The 13,572-nt window shown below is 38.0% G+C and overlaps 2 pseudogenes; one reads left to right on the top strand and one right to left on the bottom strand.

Moving 5' to 3' along the window:
• LOC139568113 (NLR family CARD domain-containing protein 3-like) overlaps positions 1-13,572 on the bottom strand; it is a 55,110-nt pseudogene that overhangs the window by 40,780 nt on the left and 758 nt on the right.
• Positions 2,928-13,572, top strand: part of LOC139539829 (NACHT, LRR and PYD domains-containing protein 3-like) — a 29,201-nt pseudogene continuing 18,556 nt past the window's right edge.

Genomic DNA, 13,572 nt, shown 5'->3' on the forward strand with positions numbered 1-13,572 from the left:
CAGTAGGCTATTTATTGTCTTTTATATTATGTAAAGTAGACTAGGTTATAATGTATAGTAGTGGATTGTTAGTGATATGTAGATGTTATATTATGTAAAGTAGACTAGGTTATAATGTATAATAGTGGGTTGTTAGTTATATGTAGATGTTATATTATGTAAAGTAGACTAGGTTATAATGTATAGTAGTGGGTTGTTAGTGATATGTAGATGTTATATTATGCAAAGTAGACTAGGTTATAATGTATAATAGCAGTTTGTTAGTGATATGCAGATGTTATATTATGTTAAGTAGACTAGGTTATAATGTATAGTAGTGGGTTGTTAGTGATATGTTATGTTATATTATGTAAAGTAGTCTAGGTTATAATGTATAGTAGTGGGTTGTTAGTGATATGTAGATGTTATATTATGTAAAGTAGACTAGGTTATAATGTATAGTAGTGGGTTGTTAGTGATATGTAGATGTTATATTATGTAAAGTAGACTAGGTTATAATGTATAGTAGTGGGTTGTTAGTGATATGTAGATGTTATATTATGTAAAGTAGACTAGGTTATAATGTATAGTAGTGGGTTGTTAGTGATATGTAGATGTTATATTATGTAAAGTAGACTAGGTTATAATGTATAGTAGTGAGTTGTTAGTGATATGTAGATGTTATATTATGTAAAGTAGACTAGGTTATAATGTATAGTAGTGGGTTGTTAGTGATATGTAGATGTTATATTATGTAAAGTAGACTAGGTTATAATGTATAATAGCAGTTTGTTAGTGATATGCAGATCGAGGTCTATACCTCGGCTATAGCCTACATATCATAGATGACCAGCCTAAACCTGTTCAGATCAGTTCACATAATGTTATAGGCCTACCAGTAGCAGGACAGAGAATGTACTGTATATAACCTACATATCATAGATGACCAGCCTAAACCTGTTCAGATCAGTTCACATAATGTTATAGTCCTACCAGTAGCAGGATAGAGAATGTACTGTATATAGCCTACATATCATAGATGACCAGCCTAAACCTGTTCAGATCAGTTCACATAACGTTATAGTCCTACCAGTAGCAGGACAGAGAATGTACTGTATATAACCTACATATCATAGATGACCAGTCTAAACCTGTTCAGGTCAGTTCACATAATGTTATAGTCCTACCAGTAGCAGGACAGAGAATGTACTGTATATAACCTACATATCATAGATGACCAGCCTAAACCTGTTCAGATCAGTTCAACGAGAACATCAGGTTTGTCAACAACAGTGATCATAGCTCCAACCTACTCTGACTATTGAATGTCTGACATCGACCTAACCTTATAATAGTTGGTAGGTAGCCTAAGACCTACAGTACTAGAGTCTGCCCATCTTTCCTACATATCTACACATCTATTTAATGTTACCGAGAAATATGTGTCACAGTTTCAACAGCCATTTTGTAACTGCGTAGGCTACAAATATACTTTTAATTTCATATGAGGAAATCACATAACTTACAGTCACTGGTGCAGCCGCCTGTTTTCTTGCAGATGAAGTAGCTTTCATAGACAACTGATTCAACCAGCCTAAACAACAGTAAATACAAGATGTCAAATGGTCAAAAGTGAAAACTGATATAGTCATATACATTAGAGAGGTATATATATCCTGATAGAGCCATATACATTAGAGAGGTATATATATCCTGATATAGTCATATACATTAGAGAGAGGTGTATATATCCTGATAGAGCCATATACATTAGAGAGAGGTATATATATCCTGATAGAGTCATATACATTAGAGAGAGGTATATATATCCTGATATAGTCATATACATTAGAGAGAGGTATATATATCCTGATAGAGCCATATACATTAGAGAGAGGTATATATATCCTGATAGAGCCATATACATTAGAGAGAGGTATATATATCCTGATATAGTCATATACATTAGAGAGAGGTATATATATCCTGATAGAGCCATATAAATTAGAGAGAGGTATATATATCCTGATAGAGCCATATACATTAGAGAGAGGTATATATATCCTGATAGAGCCATATACATTAGAGAGAGGTATATATATCCTGATAGAGCCATATACATTAGAGAGAGGTATATATATCCTGATATTGTCATGTACATTAGGGAGAGGTATATATATCCTGATAGAGCCATATAAATTAGAGAGAGGTATATATATCCTGATATAGTCATATACATTAGAGAGAGGTATATATATCCTGATAGAGTCATATACATTAGAGAGAGGTATATATATCCTGATAGAGTCATGTACATTAGAGAGAGGTATATATATATATCCTGATGTAGTCATATACATTAAAGAGAGGTATATTGCTACAGATGTTGGATCTTAATTTGAACCAGTTTGCTACAGCAGGAGAATAATCCTGCAGCAACAGGTCATTTGAATTATTACGTGGATTATTATTAATGAACAAGCTTTAAATAGAAAAGTGTAATTTATCATCTTCAGAAAACGTTTTAAATTCTTAAATACACTCAAATACACGACACGTTTTAGTTTTCCTGCAACAGGGTGATCATATTAAGATCCTACATCTGTACTCATAGAGTATCATATCTATGATATGTAGGCTCATAGAGACTAAAGGACTATGCTGTGGCCCCCACCCACTGGCCCACCTGGCCCATAGAGACTAAAAGACTATGCTGTGGCCCTCACCAACTGGCCACCTGGTCCATAGAGACTAAAGGACTATGCTGTGGCCCTCACCAACTGGCCATCTGGCCCATGGAGACTAAAGGACTATGCTGTGGCCCTCAACAACTGGCCATCTGGCCCATGGAGACTAAATGACTATGCTGTGGCCCTCACCAACTGGCCATCTGGCCCATGGAGACTAAAGGACTATGCTGTGGCCCTCAACAACTGGCCATCTGGCCCATGGAGACTAAAGGACTATGCTGTGGCCCTCACCAACTGGCCATCTGGCCCATAGAGGCTAAAGCACTATGCTGTGGCCCTCACCAACTGGCCACCTGGTCCATAGAGACTAAAGGACTATGCTGTGGCCCTCACCAACTGGCCATCTGGCCCATAGAGACTAAAGGACTATGCTGTGGCCCTCACCAGCTGGCCACCTGGTCCATAGAGACTAAAGGACTATGCTGTGGCCCTCACCAACTAACCACCTGGTCCATAGAGACTAAAGGACTATGCTGTGGCCCTCGCCAGCTGGCCATCTGGTCCATAGAGATAGAGACTAAAGGACTATGCTGTGGCCCTCACCAACTGGCCATCTGGCCCATAGAGACTAAAGGACTATGCTGTGGCCCTCGCCAGCTGGCCATCTGGTCCATAGAGACTAAAGGACTATCCTGTGGCCCTCACCAACTAACCACCTGGTCCATAGAGACTAAAGGACTATGCTGTGGCCCTCGCCAGCTGGCCATCTGGTCCATAGAGATAGAGACTAAAGGACTATGCTGTGGCCCTCACCAACTGGCCATCTGGCCCATAGAGACTAAAGGACTATGCTGTGGCCCTCACCAACTGGCCATCTGGCCCATAGAGACTAAAGGACTATGCTGTGGCCCTCACCAGCTGGCCACCTGGTCCATAGAGACTAAAGGACTATGCTGTGGCCCTCACCAACTAACCACCTGGTCCATAGAGACTAAAGGACTATGCTGTGGCCCTCGCCAGCTGGCCATCTGGTCCATAGAGATAGAGACTAAAGGACTATGCTGTGGCCCTCACCAACTGGCCATCTGGCCCATAGAGACTAAAGGACTATGCTGTGGCCCTCGCCAGCTGGCCATCTGGTCCATAGAGATAGAGACTAAAGGACTATGCTGTGGCCCTCACCAACTGGCCATCTGGCCCATAGAGACTAAAGGACTATGCTGTGGCCCTCACCAACTGGCCATCTGGCCCATAGAGACTAAAGGACTATGCTGTGGCTCTCACCAACTGGCCATCTGGCCCATAGAGACTAAAGGACTATGCTGTGGCCCTCACCAACTGGCCATCTGGCCCATAGAGACTAAAGGACTATGCTGTGGCCCTCACCAGCTGGCCACCTGGTCCATAGAGACTAAAGGACTATGCTGTGGCCCTCACCAACTAACCACCTGGTCCATAGAGACTAAAGGACTATGCTGTGGCCCTCGCCAGCTGGCCATCTGGTCCATAGAGATAGAGACTAAAGGACTATGCTGTGGCCCTCACCAACTGGCCATCTGGCCCATAGAGACTAAAGGACTATGCTGTGGCCCTCGCCAGCTGGCCATCTGGTCCATAGATAGAGACTAAAGGACTATGCTGTGGCCCTCACCAACTGGCCATCTGGCCCATAGAGACTAAAGGACTATGCTGTGGCCCTCACCAACTGGCCATCTGGCCCATAGAGACTAAAGGACTATGCTGTGGCCCTCACCAACTGTCCATCTGGCCCATAGAGACTAAAGGACTATGCTGTGGCCCTCACCAACTGGCCATCTGGCCCATAGAGACTAAAGGACTATGCTGTGGCCCTCACCAGCTGGCCACCTGGTCCATAGAGACTAAAGGACTATGCTGTGGCCCTCACCAACTAACCACCTGGTCCATAGAGACTAAAGGACTATGCTGTGGCCCTCGCCAGCTGGCCATCTGGTCCATAGAGATAGAGACTAAAGGACTATGCTGTGGCCCTCACCAACTGGCCATCTGGCCCATAGAGACTAAAGGACTATGCTGTGGCCCTCGCCAGCTGGCCATCTGGTCCATAGAGATAGAGACTAAAGGACTATGCTGTGGCCCTCACCAACTGGCCATCTGGCCCATAGAGACTAAAGGACTATGCTGTGGCCCTCACCAACTGGCCATCTGGCCCATAGAGACTAAAGGACTATGCTGTGGCCCTCACCAACTGTCCATCTGGTCCATAGAGACTAAAGGACTCTACACTCTACGCTGCACCACATCAACCATCTCAGAACTGGACACTAAATAACTGAACTATACTGCATTATATCTCTGTTCATCTCTCTTAGATATATTTATACTGATACTGTAAATGTGGACATCCACAGTATATCAACTGTATATCCACTGTACTGTATATCAACTGTATATCAACTGTACTGTATATCCACTGTACTGTATATCAACTGTATAGCCACTGTATATCCACTGTACTGTATATCAACTGTATAGTCACTGTACTGTATATACACTGTACTGTATATCCCCTGTACTGTATATCAACTGTATATCCACTGTATGTCCACTGTACTGTATATCAACTATATAGCCACTGTACTGTATATACACTGTACTGTATATCCCCTGTACTGTATATCAACTGTATATCCACTGTACTGTATATCAACTGTATAGCCACTGTACTGTATATCCACTGTACTGTATATCAACTGTATATCCACTGTACTGTATATCAACTGTATAGTCACTGTACTGTTTATCAACTGTATATCCACTGTACTGTATATCAACTGTATAGCCCCTGTACTGTATATCAACTGTATAGACACTGTACTGTATATCCACTGTATAGACACTGTACTGTATATCCACTGTACTGTATATCAACTGTATATCCACTGTACTGTATATCAACTGTATATCCACTGTACTGTATATCAACTGTATAGCCACTGTACTGTATATCAACTGTATAGCCACTGTACTGTATATACACTGTACTGTATATCCACTGTACTGTATATCAACTGTATATCCACTGTACTGTAAACAACTGTATAGCCACTGTACTGTATATCCACTGTACTGTATATCAACTGTATATCCACTGTACTGTATATCAACTGTTTATCAACTGTATATCCACTGTACTGTATATCAACTGTATAGCCACTGTACCGTATATCAACTGTATAGCCACTGTACTGTATATCAACTGTATAGCCCCTGTACTGTATATCAACTGTATATCCACTGTACTGTATATCAACTGTATAGCCACTGTACTGTAAATCAACTGTATAGCCCCTGTACTGTATATCAACTGTATATCCACTGTACTGTATATCAACTGTATATCCACTGTACTGTATATTAACTGTATAGCCACTGTACTGTATATCAACTGTATATCCACTGTACTGTATATCAACTGTATAGCCACTGTACTGTATATCCACTGTACTGTATATCAACTGTATATCCACTGTACTGTATATCAACTGTTTATCAACTGTATATCCACTGTACTGTATATCAACTGTATAGCCACTGTACCGTATATCAACTGTATAGCCACTGTACTGTATATCAACTGTATAGCCCCTGTACTGTATATCAACTGTATATCCACTGTACTGTATATCAACTGTATAGCCACTGTACTGTAAATCAACTGTATAGCCCCTGTACTGTATATCAACTGTATATCCACTGTACTGTATATCAACTGTATATCCACTGTACTGTATATTAACTGTATAGCCACTGTACTGTATATCAACTGTATATCCACTGTACTGTAAATCAACTGTATAGCCACTGTACTGTATATCAACCGTATATCCACTGTACTGTATATCAACTGTATATCCACTGTACTGTATATCAACTGTATATCCACTGTACTGTATATCAACTGTATAGACACTGTACTGTATATCCACTGTACTGTATATCAACTGTATATCCAATGTACTGTATATCAACTGTATAGCCACTGTACTGTATATACACTGTACTGTATATCCACTGTACTGTATATCAACTGTATATCCACTGTACTGTATATCAACTGTATAGCCACTGTACTGTGTATCCACTGTACTGTATATCAACTGTATATCCACTGTACTGTATATCAACTGTATAGTCACTGTACTGTTTATCAACTGTATATCCACTGTACTGTATATCAACTGTATAGCCCCTGTACTGTATATCAACTGTATAGACACTGTACTGTATATCCACTGTATAGACACTGTACTGTATATCCACTGTACTGTATATCAACTGTATATCCACTGTACTGTATATCAACTGTATAGCCACTGTACTGTATATACACTGTACTGTATATCCACTGTACTGTATATCAACTGTATATTCACTGTACTGTATATCAACTGTATAGCCACTGTACTGTATATCCACTGTACTGTATATCAACTGTATATCCACTGTACTGTATATCAACTTTATATCCACTGTACTGTATATCAACTGTTTATCAACTGTATATCCACTGTACTGTATATCAACTGTATAGCCACTGTACCGTATATCAACTGTATAGCCACTGTACTGTATATCAACTGTATAGCCCCTGTACTGTATATCAACTGTATATCCACTGTACTGTATATCAACTGTATAGCCACTGTACTGTAAATCAACTGTATAGCCCCTGTACTGTATATCAACTGTATATCCACTGTACTGTATATCAACTGTATATCCACTGTACTGTATATCAACTGTATAGACACTGTACTGTATATCCACTGTACTGTATATCAACTGTATATCCACTGTACTGTATATCAACTGTATAGCCACTGTACTGTATATACACTGTACTGTATATCCACTGTACTGTATATCAACTGTATATCCACTGTACTGTATATCAACTGTATAGCCACTGTACTGTATATCCACTGTACTGTATATCAACTGTATATCCACTGTACTGTATATCAACTGTATATCCACTGTACTGTATATCAACTGTTTATCAACTGTATGTCCACTGTACTGTATATCAACTGTATAGCCACTGTACTGTATATCAACCGTATAGCCACTGTACTGTATATCAACCGTATAGCCACTCTACTGTACATCAACTGTATAGCCACTGTACTGTATATCAACCGTATAGCCACTGTACTGTATATCAACCGTATAGCCACTCTACTGTACATCAACTGTATAGCCACTGTACTGTATATCAACTGTATATCAACTGTATAGCCACTGTACTGTATATCCACTGTACTGTATATCAACTGTATATCTACTGTACTGTATATCAACTGTATATCCACTGTACTGTATATCAACTGTATATACACTGTACTGTATATCAACTGTATATCCACTGTACTGTATATCAACTGTATATACACTGTACTGTATATCAACTGTATATCCACTGTACTGCATATCAACCGTATAGCCACTGTACTGTATATCAACCGTATAGCCACTCTACTGTACATCAACTGTATAGCCACTGTACTGTATATCAACTGTATATCAACTGTATAGCCACTGTACTGTATATCCACTGTACTGTATATCAACTGTATATCCACTGTACTGTATATCAACTGTATATCCACTGTACTGTATATCAACTGTATATACACTGTACTGTATATCAACTGTACTGTATATCAACTGTATATCAACTGTACTGTATATCAACTGTATATCCACTGTACTGTTTATCAATTGTTTAGCCGTTGTACTGTATATCAACTGTATAGCCACTGTACTGTATATCAACTGTATATCCACTGTACTGTATATCAACTGTATATCCACTATACTGTTTATCAACTGTATATCCACTGTACTGTATATCAACTGTATAGTCACTGTACTATATATCAACTGTATATCCACTGTACTGTATATCAACTGTATATCCACTGTACTGTATATCAACTGTATAGCCACTGTACTGTATATCAACTGTATAGTCACTGTACTGTATATGTGTATATCCACTGTTCATTCTCTTATAGCTCTATGCTCACTCTACCTAGTTGTGTATAATGTTGTAGGGAAACTTAGTGTAAACTCTTCTGTCTGTATTCTGTCTCTAAATGTTGTCTATCACTAGCAGCACCATATCACCAAGGACAATTGTGTACAGATGTAAGATCTTAATTTGATCACCCCACACTGCAGAATAACTTTCCTGCAATGAAGGAAATGTAAAACTTGTAGTGTATTTGAGGTATAAAAGGCTTCTGAAGTTTGTAATTTCCATTTAGACATTTCAGACTTGAGTTTTCCTTACAAAAAATGTATCATCCACAACAAAAATATCCATTAATTATAATTCACATTATAATTCACATTTCCTGTTGCTGCAGGAATATTTTCCTGCTGTAGTAAACTGGCTCAAATGAAGATCCTACATATGCAAATGTGCTTGGTGAATAAAAGTTATTGTGATTCTACAAAGGTTGAGTCTCTAGATTCCCTTGCTGCTCTGGAGAAATAATGAAATGGTTGTCATGGTGATTTAAACTGGGACTGTTATCTCACAACTCTGAACCCAGAAGAACAACTCTAAATCAACACTTACTGATATTTTACTAAAATACTTCCCCTCATAGTATTGTGTCGCTTTGTTCAATGGATGTTGGGCAGCCTATGGCATTAACATGGTAGCAAACAGCGGGGCAGGGCAGTGAACCCAGGTCGCTGGCGTAAAAGGAAAACACCCTACGCACCAATAGTGTTAACCCAGTATCAGTATAAATAGGGTTAACCCAGTATCAGTATAAACAGGGTTAACCCAGTATCAGTATAAACAGGGTTAACCCAGTATCAGTATAAATAGTGTTAACCCAGTATCAGTATAAATAGGGTTAACCCAGTATCAGTATAAACAGGGTTAACCCAGTATCAGTATAAACAGGGTTAACCCAGTATCAGTATAAACAGGGTTAACCCAGTATCAGTATAAATAGTGTTAACCCAGTATCAGTATAAATAGTGTTAACCCAGTATCAGTATAAATAGGGTTAACCCAGTATCAGTATAAACAGGGTTAACCCAGTATCAGTATAAATAGTGTTTACCCAGTATCAGTATAAATAGTGTTAACCCAGTATTAGTATAAACATGGTTAACCCAGTATCAGTATAAATAGGGTTAACCCAGTATCAGTATAAATAGTGTTAACCCAGTATCAGTATAAATAGGGTTAACCCAGTATCAGTATAAACAGGGTTAACCCAGTATCAGTATAAACAGGGTTAACCCAGTATCAGTATAAACAGGGTTAACCCAGTATCAGTATAAATAGGGTTAACCCAGTATCAGTATAAATAGGGTTAACCCAGTATCAGTATTAACAGGGTTAACCCAGTATCAGTATAAATAGGGTTAACCCAGTATCAGTATAAACAGGGTTAACCCAGTACCAGTATAAACAGGGTTAACCCAGTATCAGTATAAATAGTGTTAACCCAGTATCAGTATAAATAGGGTTAACCCAGTATCAGTATAAATAGGGTTAACCCAGTATCAGTATAAATAGTGTTAACCCAGTATCAGTATAAATAGTGTTAACCCAGTATCAGTATAAATAGGGTTAACCCAGTATCAGTATAAATAGTGTTAACCCAGTATCAGTATGAGTAGGGTGAACCAAGTATCAGTATAAATAGTGTTAACCCAGTATCAGTATAAATAGGGTTAACCCAGTATTAGTATAAATAGGGTTAACCCAATATCAGTATAAATAGTGTTAACCCAGTATCAGTATAAATAGGGTTAACCCAGTATCAGTATAAATAGGGTTAACCCAGTATCAGTATCAATAGTGTTAACCCAGTATCAGTGTAAACAGGGTTAACCCAGTATCAGTATAAACAGGGTTAACATAGTATCAGTATAAACAGGGTTAACCCAGTATCAGTATAAATAGGGTTAATCCAGTATCAGTATAAATAGTGTTAACCCAGTATCAGTATAAATAGTGTTTACCCAGTATCAGTATAAATAGGGTTAACCCAGTATCAGTATAAATAGGGTTAACCCAGTATCAGTATAAATAGTGTTAACCCAGTATCAGTATAAATAGTGTTAACCCAGTATCAGTATAAATAGGGTTAACCCAGTATCAGTATAAATAGTGTTAACCCAGTATCAGTATGAGTAGGGTGAACCAAGTATCAGTATAAATAGTGTTAACCCAGTATCCATATAAATAGGGTTAACCCAGTATTAGTATAAATAGGGTTAACCCAATATCAGTATAAATAGTGTTAACCCAGTATCAGTATAAATAGGGTTAACCCAGTATCAGTATAAACAGGGTTAACCCAGTATCAGTATAAATAGGGTTAACCCAGTATCAGTATCAATAGTGTTAACCCAGTATCAGTATAAATAGAGTTAATCCAGTATCAGTATAAATAGGGTTAACCCAGTATCAGTATCAATAGTGTTAACCCAGTATCAGTGTAAACAGGGTTAACCCAGTATCAGTATAAATAGGGTTAACCCAGTATCAGTATAAACAGTGTTAACCCAGTATCAGTGTAAACAGGGTTAACCCAGTATCAGTATAAACAGGGTTAACCCAGTATCAGTATAAACAGGGTTAACCCAGTATCAGTATAAACAGTGTTAACCCAGTATCAGTATAAATAGGCTTAACCCAGTATCAGTATCAATAGTGTTAACCCAGTATCAGTATAAATAGAGTTAATCCAGTATCAGTATAAATAGGGTTAACCCAGTATCAGTATCAATAGGGTTAACTCAGTATCAGTATAAACAGTGTTAACCCAGTATCAGTATCAATAGTGTTAACCCAGTATCAGTGTAAACAGGGTTAACCCAGTATCAGTATAAATAGGGTTAACCCAGTATCAGTATAAATAGTGTTAACCCAGTATCAGTATAAATAGTGTTAACCCAGTATCAGTATAAATAGGGTTAACCCAGTATCAGTATCAATAGTGTTAACCCAGTATCAGTGTAAACAGGGTTAACCCAGTATCAGTATAAATAGGGTTAACCCAGTATCAGTATAAACAGTGTTAACCCAGTATCAGTGTAAACAGGGTTAACCCAGTATCAGTATAAACAGGGTTAACCCAGTATCAGTATAAACAGGGTTAACCCAGTATCAGTATAAACAGTGTTAACCCAGTATCAGTATAAATAGGCTTAACCCAGTATCAGTATCAATAGTGTTAACCCAGTATCAGTATAAATAGAGTTAATCCAGTATCAGTATAAATAGGGTTAACCCAGTATCAGTATCAATAGGGTTAACTCAGTATCAGTATAAACAGTGTTAACCCAGTATCAGTATCAATAGTGTTAACCCAGTATCAGTGTAAACAGGGTTAACCCAGTATCAGTATAAATAGGGTTAACCCAGTATCAGTATAAATAGTGTTAACCCAGTATCAGTATAAATAGTGTTAACCCAGTATCAGTATAAATAGGGTTAACCCAGTATCAGTATAAATAGTGTTAACCCAGTATTAGTATAAATAGTGTTAACCCAGTATCAGTGTAAACAGGTTAACCCAGTATCAGTATAAACAGGGTTAACATAGTATCAGTATAAACAGGGTTAACCCAGTATCAGTATAAATAGGGTTAACCCAGTATCATTATAAATAGTGTTAACCCAGTATCAGGATTCTCACCTTGTAGCCTGAATTCACAACCAGAACATGTCAAGTCATTGAGATATTTTCTGTTCTGTTCTGTATATTCTTATGGATGAGGCCTGAGCTGGAACGTGACGCTAACAGAAGCTGGCTAACTTTAGAAAACCAGTATGTCTAGCTTGCATCGTAATATACCCCTCAGGCTACGTTCAGGTTTCAGCATCAGGTATCAACAGCCGAGTCGTAGGCTACAACCTGGGTTGTATTCATTAGTTTACTCCACAGACAACAGTTTTAAAATGTTACGTGAACAGTTTACTCCAAACGCTGTACAACGTGGACTAAACAGTTTCTGTTGCCAAACGTTTTGCTACGGTGGGCACTAATGAACACACACAACTTGTTTTGAGGAACTGTAATTTGTTGTTAGGCTTTTCACAATATTATTAGTCTCTGTTTCACACAACGTACCTTCCTGAGTGAAAATATTTAACAGTAGATAAGAAAGAGAAAATGTTTGTTTGTTGCTTGTTGTGTTTTAAGCCTGTTTGTCTGTTTTGAGAAGACAAGTCTAAATACAGTACCTATGATCCAGTACACTCTTAGAATAAAGGGTTCCAAATGAGTCCTCCAGCTGTCCCCATAGGAGACGCTTTTGGGTTCCAGGTAGAACCCTTCTGGCTTCCATGTAGAACTCTCTGTGGAAAGGGTTCTGTATGGAACCCAACAGGGACAGCCGAATAACCTTTTAGATTCTAGATAGTGTAGGAGCGATCACCCTGGGGCACACAGATGGGCACAGAACGAATTCACCCCACGCATCTAATTTATATTAGTAGGACTATTATAATACTGTCCACCAAAAATATCCTCAACTATATTAATACACATAACAATATCATCAACTATATGAATACACATAACAATATCATCAACTATATGAATACACATAACAATATCATCAACTATATGAATACACATAACAATATCATCAACTATATGAATACACATAACAATATCATCAACTATATGAATACACATAACAATATCATCAACTATATGAATACACATAACAATATCATCAACTATATGAATACACATAACAATATCATCAACTATATGAATACACATAACAATATCATCATCTATATGAATACACATAACAATATCATCAACTATATTAATACACATAACAATATCATCACCTATATTAATACACA

This window comes from Salvelinus alpinus, chromosome 1 (genome assembly GCF_045679555.1).
Source record: "Salvelinus alpinus chromosome 1, SLU_Salpinus.1, whole genome shotgun sequence".
NCBI lineage: Eukaryota > Metazoa > Chordata > Actinopteri > Salmoniformes > Salmonidae > Salvelinus > Salvelinus alpinus.